The sequence below is a fragment of the Camelina sativa genome, chromosome 17, assembly GCF_000633955.1.
Source record: "Camelina sativa cultivar DH55 chromosome 17, Cs, whole genome shotgun sequence".
Taxonomy (NCBI): domain Eukaryota; kingdom Viridiplantae; phylum Streptophyta; class Magnoliopsida; order Brassicales; family Brassicaceae; genus Camelina; species Camelina sativa.
Window position 1 is genome coordinate 19,936,203 of NC_025701.1, and position 7,947 is coordinate 19,944,149.

The 7,947-nt window shown below is 36.3% G+C and overlaps 1 pseudogene; it reads right to left on the reverse strand.

Annotated features, from left to right (window-relative positions):
- LOC109129916 lies at positions 1,011-1,641 on the reverse strand (annotated as a pseudogene).

Here is a 7,947-nt window from a genome sequence, read left to right on the forward strand (position 1 = left end):
AAAAAAAAAAAAAAAACAAAATTAAAACTTAATATATAGAGCGCTTAGTCGGGTCTAGATGATTTTAGGTAGTTTAGGTTTTGTAATATAAAACATTACAAATAAAAATTATTATAATTATCTATTAAAATAATAAGATATTAAATCGTACACCAGAATTAGATAAAAATATTTATTAATTTATATGAAACAACATATATAAGTTTATAACCATATATATGATAATAAAATTTATAAGTTTAAATTTATGTACTTGGAAATTGAAACAAATGCACTGAAGCAAATCTCATGTCATATGTTTTTAGGCAGCTATAACGGTTAGCGCCTAAATGGGATGGGACCTAAACTACCCCAAAAATTGATTTTTTAAAATCATTGAGTTATATTTTAATCAACATTAAATAGTAACAAAACGGACGTTAATATTTTAGACGTTCAACTTAGGTAGTGAATGGAGACTTGATATTTGTGGATTTCATACTTTTTTTTTTGAAAAACGCACTTCAATGATTCAATCACATTCAATATATTTGTGGTTTTACAAAAATACTAAGGGTCCGAATGGTAACGGCGTATTTGACTGTACGAGAAAAAAAATTGATAGTGCGGTAAGGTTCAACTGCGGTTCATGCGGGAGAAATATATATGCGGGAAAAGTGCAGTTTTTATCAAGTTAGCGGTACATAATGATATTTTATTGGTAAAAAAATTATTTGCGGTTTACAATAAAATGTTTGAATGGTAAAAAAAAGAAAAAGCGGTGCAGATTATATATTATAAATTAATTAATTAATAATTAGTATGATTGTATATTATCATATTTTATGAATTAATAATAAAAATAATTATATTTATGAACCTTAAATACTATAGTCGATCAAAAAGTAAAATTTTTTTTTTTGACATATTGATAAAAATTTCAACTATAAAAATATACAATTTGTTTTTAAAAAATTATCGAATATTTTGATTTTTCCATAACATAATTACAATATTATATTTTATTTGCGTCATAGCTCTCCATCTGCTATCTCTGTTGCATCCATATCACCTATATCAGGCTTAAAGTTTTGGTTGTTGTTTGTCTCAGTTATTATATCTGCGAAATCTGCATCCGAGAAATTTGAAATCCTGATGAAATTATGTAGTCTCACTGTAGCCATTACCACTCTTTTCTGAATATGAACATTATATCTTGGAAAATCAGAAAGTATCCTCCACTTCTTCTTCCAAACTCCAAACGTTCTGTCAATAACAAAACGTAAAGACACATGATATTGGTTAAACAATTCATGTTTATTCCTTGGAGGAGGACCAGAATGAAATTGAGACATATGATATCTCACAACTCGATTTCGTGATGATCTATAAGGAGCAAGAATTCCTTATTTGTTTGGATAGCCAGAATCAATGAGATAAGTACTTATCTAATGGAGGCAAAGGAAACTCGGTATGACTTTGTTGTGCCATTTGCAGAACAGCTGTATCGTGGCAAGATCCGGATGCTCCATTCCAGATATATGTGAATAGCATATTCAAATCACATATTGCCATGATGTTCAATGACGCATTATTGTGTCAATTCCAATACATTCCATGTAACTCAGGCTTTACTTTGACTCATACATGAGTCCCATCCATAGCTCCAACGAATCCACTAAAATATGGCTAATATCTCCGGTCTACTTGAAGTCTTTCAGGAATTCGATAGAGTTCTTGTCTTGTTTGAGTTCTAATATAATCACATGCCAACAATTCAGTTGCCGTAAGAACTTCCCTAAATTTTCTCTGTACAGTCTCTTGATTTTGGCCAAATCTTAAACCAACATCTCTTTAAACTTCATTGTGCCCGCATATCCGTAAAAACATATCCACACTTTCTTCAATACTTATATTTAATGTTTGTTGTAGACCATAATTTGTTTGCAACATATTACACAATGTCGTGAAACATGGAAGTGACATCTGTAATAACTGAAGACAAGCAGCATCATCATGTTGTAGTCGATGTCATATATTTCTCCATCACAAACCTCCATCAGTTTTGTGAGAACTGAAACCAGATCTCTATTTCCGAAGTGTTTTGTGAATGGAGGAGCTTACCATCGTAAAAGTTCCGAACTGAATTAAGAATATCCGAATGCTTAGAAGTGTATATTATTTTCTTAGTGAAAAAATGTTTGACCCTTGATACAATGACACCCCTTCTGTATTTATACTAGCTAGTTACACACAATTAATGACTAATTAATTCATTGCGTAAATCTTGCGTCCTAATCGACCAAATTAAATGCGGGAATCTTTGACCGGGGCCGAACTGCGAACTGGCTCGCTGGGTGCCTCTCCGCTTCGAACTTAATGGGCCGACCAATACTACATCTCTGGCCCACTTAGTACATCTGGCCCAAGCCTTCAGCCCTTCACCCGAGATGACCAATCGTGGGTACAACAGTTGCCCCCCAAGTCTCCCGAGCTGATCAGCTCGGGGGACTTTTGATTTCCAATCGACCAATTTCGTGAAACTGAATATCCTCCGTATCTCATGATTTGATCGTGGTAATGATGGGATTTGCCTTCCCGAACAAGCTCCAGGGCCCATTGGGTAGCTTACGTGCTATAAGAGAGAAGAAAAAACGGAGTGAAACTTTTCGTTTCCCCAGGCAATCATCTCTTCTTGGTTCCGTGTATAAAGGTAAACGTCTTGGCTTTTCTCTTTCATTTTTTAGTTTGCCTTTTGCTCTATTTGCGATTTCTCTCTCGTCTCCTTTGTTTCTTTGCTTTCACCGGAAAGTTCTTCAACCCTCCTTTGTTTCGATCACTTACTCTTTACAATTACTACCCGGAAAGCATGTCGCCTCAAAAATCTTCATCAGGTAAAGCCGCGAAGCCTTTGATTCCGGGCGTTTATGGTCCCCATCAGCCGTTGATTCTCTCTGCGGAGAACATGGCCGAAATTAGGGGATCCACTGGGATTCTGCCGGAGATCAAGATCAGGTTCCCGGAGGCGCATGAGTCCCCAGAGAATCCACCTCCTGGTTACTGTTGCGCGTTTGAGATCTTTTTCTTTGCGTGCGGATTGTTGTTCCCCGTTCCCGAACTCATTAAAAGATGATGTTTGAGGTGGGCTTCGCTCTTCCCCAGATGTGCCCGAACTTTGTTCGAACCGTCCTGTGTCTTCAGACTTTGGGGGAGGAGTTTGATTACAAGCTATCCTTGGCTGACTTCCTTCAAGTTTACACAGTGAAGACGGGTCGCACTAAGGGTACGCTCTACGTAAGTCCGCTCTCCGGACTGAAGGTCTTTGATGACCTTCCCGAGAAGGATGAGAAATGGCGGAAGGCTTACTTCTTTTTCCCGGTGAACAAACTCACCTTTGGCCACCTCCCGAGTTCGCATGTATCAAAGTGGACTTCGAAAATTGGTAGAATGGTGTTCCTTGTTAGGTACAGCCTTAGGTTTTTTATGTCTTGCTTCTTACCCTCTTTCTTGTTTCTATTTCATATCACTTCGAGCGCGGTCTGCTTTGCCCCACGTTCGCAGAGTTCTTCTCGCGGTTTTGTAGCCGCGGTCAGGTTGCCTGGGATTCCTTTTCGTGCGAAAGGATTAGAGAGTCCGGAGTCAGACTTAGAGGACGTTCCCTTGTTTTCTGTAATCCTATAAGCACTTCGGAGATGAATTACAGAGAAGAAAGAGCATGCAGGCTTGCTGAGAAGAAAGCAAAGAGGCAAATGGCTGCGGCTCTTGCCGAAGGCAAAGCTCGCATCCCTGCCAAGAACTCCGATTCTTCATCTCCTGAGGTAAGCAAGATTTCCGCGTCCCCTGCTGGCCCTTCCGAACTCCCTGCTGATTCAGCCGGACCTTCAGTCGGTCCATCCGAGCCTCTTGTGATTGTCCTTGCTGATTCTAGCGATGAACGGCGGGAGGTCGTGGCTCCCTCTCCACCAGCAGGAAAAACCTCCACTGAGGTCAGCTCCCAGCAGGTTGATTCATCTAAGAAGAGGAAGGAACCTAAGACTTCCACCTCTTCCCGCGAGAAGAGCAGTGCCCAGACTGGTTCGTCAGGAGACGAGCAAAGTAGATCCAGTTCGAAAGATGGGGGTCCCTCCTCGGAGAAGAGGTCTAGGGAGTTTCCTCCCACTAAAGAGTCCGGGGGTTCCTCCGGGAAGCTACCTTCGAAGGAACAGCGCCCTTCTCCCCGAGGTGAGAACGACCCAAGGTGTTTTTGCTTTATGCCTTTATTATTCAAAATACTTAGATTAAAATAACATCGCTCAAACTATGCAGCTCCCCCGGCTCCTCCAGCTGATCTGATGAGGAGCTACACACGGCCTGGAGTTCGGATTCCGGCGTTCACCGACATGTCCGAAGTCAACCGTGCGAACTTTTTCCGCTTCGCGGATAAGATTGGCGAGGTTAGCGACATATATATCTTTGTTTTTCTTGTACTTTATTATAATCTTTTTCGTCTTTAACAAGCCAACTTTCCCAGCTGATGATCAAATTTAACACCTCGGTGGCATCCTACGAAGATCAGCTGTTTGCTTCACCCTCGTCGTCCGAGGTGAGCCTTCTCAAAAAGAGAGTTGCCGACCTAGAAGCCCAAGTGGCAGAATATTCTAGGCTAGAAGCCGAGAATGCCAAGACCGTGGAGAAGGCCGAACAGATCCAGACTCGGATGAAGAAAGCTGAGGTAGAGGTGCTTGATCTTGGGATTGCCAATGAGGACCTGCGAAACAAGCTGAAGAAGGCGGGCGACCTTTACTATGAGGCCACAGAGAGTGAGAAGGTGGCAAAGAGTAAGTTGCACGAGCTCGAACTCCGCAATCAGCTTCTGGAAGCCGGTAACAGCTGTGAGATCGAGAAGGTGCGGAGAAAGGAGAGATAAGCAATGAGGCGAACTCTCCGTCCGTTGATCGAGGAGGTGAAGGTTCAATTCGAGGAAAGGGAGAAGTTAGCTCCAGCAAAAATCCGAGCTGCCGAGATTAAGGCTAACCGGATGCTGATTGAGGAAATCCCGAGGGGGGAGATTAAGGACATCGAGGCTGAGCTCGGACTTTTGTGAGCTGATGAAGAGAAAGACGAGGAGGAGGTCTCGAAGGTAACCCTCCGCAATTTTGACCCTTCTGTATTTTCTGGCCTCTTGGTAGATACGCCCGAGCTGTTATGCAATGAGCATCCCTTGAGTATTACCATTGATGAGTCCGGCACTAATTTTGGCGAATGTAGAACCAAGGGGTGGACGCCTTTCGAGCTGCTACCAGATCGGAAGTGAGATCGCAGAAATGAGCCTGACTCTTCCCGAAGCGGCACAAATCCTTCCCTCCCTTCTAATACTCAGTAGACTTTTATTTCGGGGTTGTTTTGGCACGAGTTGCCCCCCAGTTGTTTTTATTTTCTTTTTGAACCAAAGTTGGAGGTTTTTGGTCGTGGTGACCACTCCGCACGTGAATATTTTCGAAAAAACTCTTAAGTCTTTATGCCTTCCCGCAAATTAACTCCGAACTATTAACCCGCAAATTAGTTTAAGCTCGCAAAATGAAAACTTTTTAGTTTGATTCAGGGCAAAAACTGAGGTAGTTCAAGGCAAGATTTAATCCCCGAACATATAATCCAAAATTACATGATATGAAGTAAGACTTCGTTCAAAACTCGCGAAGTTAGACTTCAGCACTAATAGTTGCGAAGTTTGACTTCGGCTTTTAAATTTTAAACATGAAGTAAAAGAATGTTTACTTCCTAAGTACAAAGTGAGAACTTCGGTTTTAATTGTTACTAGGTGTTTCCCCACGCATAGGTGCTTCCCCACGCAACGCGTGGGTTATGGTGTAGTTGGCACTTTTTTGTTTTTTTTGGTCTTTTTCGTTTTCTCTTTTGTATTATTTCGTTTTAATTAGTCATATATGGGCTTCGCCATCACTTGTATTAATACACTATATATTTATACCTTTTCGTTTAGATGTGTACAATTGTAGCGTTTATTTTTTATGAATTATGAGGATGTTGTTTCTTGCTTTTGAGGATCCAATCTTATCATTGACTGATATTGTTCCCAATACATTTATTGTATTTTAGATTTCTAATTAACTGTTTATGTAAATCCTTCATACGTTGATGTTGCAATATTAAGTTATTTTTTAAAAGTAATTATCTTTCGTGTAAGTGATTATGTTTGTATGCCCATGTTTTGGTCTAATATCAATAAGATCGTTTCTGTTTTTCTTTAGTTGGCTTTGAAACCAATTTTGAGTTAAGCAAATAATGGGTCGAATTATAGTGTTAATAAGTAATATAGATTCTTATGTATATATATATTGTATATATGTGACTAAAGTTTAGCTAACTAAAAAATTCTGTAATATTTAAATATAATATTGAACATATATATATATATATATATATTATTTGTGGGAAGAATGTATGGAATTATTGGATAGAAGTTATTTTTGAGTTAAATAACCTTTTATGCCTTTAAAGTGAGTTAAATATTAATAAATTTTTATATGTGTTTTGACTTTTTTTAAAAGGAATACCAAGTGTTTCCTTCCAAAGTTGAAGTGACATAGTATTTTAGTTTTCTTATATGATTTTATAAACTTCAATGTAAAGGTTTTTCAAAGTAATAAGTACACTCACATTGATTGAATTATAAAATTTGGAGAAATATTTATTTCGATTAATCATCTGCTCTTTTAAATATATTAAATAAGTATGTTATTGTTCCTACAAATAGGACAACATATATTATAGTTTAACCATTAAGTTAAGCAATAGAAATGGAACTTGTGATTGCAAGACAAAATGCTTATATATATTATATTACACATTGATCGTTTAAAAATGAATAGGAACATATAATTCTCAAATAAAGTTGATTTTTTTTTGTTAAAACCAACATATGTGAATTTATATTTAACAGTGCAAATTTAAAAAATAAATATGAATAGATTATAAAGGCAAGAAATATAAAAGAAATATTTTATTTTTATATAAATAAAATAAAAATTGAAAACAATGTTAAATATATATAATACTTTCTAAAATAAAATATAGAATAAAACTCTTACAAGTTACAACACATATGAGATATAACAATATTTGATATTAGTGGGAGAGGAGGAGAATGATTACTATAAGATGGCAATCCAAATTAGATAATGGAGATGAATCTATAAAAAATAGAACAATGTAAAATATCTATATATATATATAATACTTTCTAAATTAAAATATAGAATCAAACTCTTACAACACATATGAGATATAACAACATTTGATATTGGTGGGAGAGGAGGAGAGAATGATTACTTATAAGATAATAATAATCTAATTAGATAATGGAGATGAATCTTTTAAAATAAGAACAATGTTAAAATATATATCATGTAGTCTCTAAAATTAATATTTAGCATTAAAATTTTACAATGATATTTCATTTATTTTTTACAACCCAGACAACAAAAATAAGAAATCAAAAAGAAAAAAAACGAAAAATGATTTGAGATATTGTAGAAGAGAATGAGAGAACGTGAAAATGAGATAGGAAAAGAATGCCAATATGAGAGAATGATAAATTGAGAGAATGCTTATTTATATGATAAGAAATGATGGAAGTTACATTTAGAATTATGAAGTTACAATAGTAATTTATTGTGTAATAAAATTGAGTGGTAGAATGTGATTAATGCATAATTTATTTTATTTTCAGTTATAATTTTATTTTAATGTGTGAGTTAGATGTTTTGTGTTTATTGGGTCTTAAATATTGTTTAAAGCAATTAGAAAGCAAATAAAAAAATAAAAAATTAGAAAACATTAAATGAAAATCAACCAATAAGGAGAGACCAAAACCTTACTTTTATATATATGATATATTGCTTTAAACTTTGAAATGAGAAATATATTATAAACAATAACTTTACATGAGAAATATATTAATTTAGCCAACCA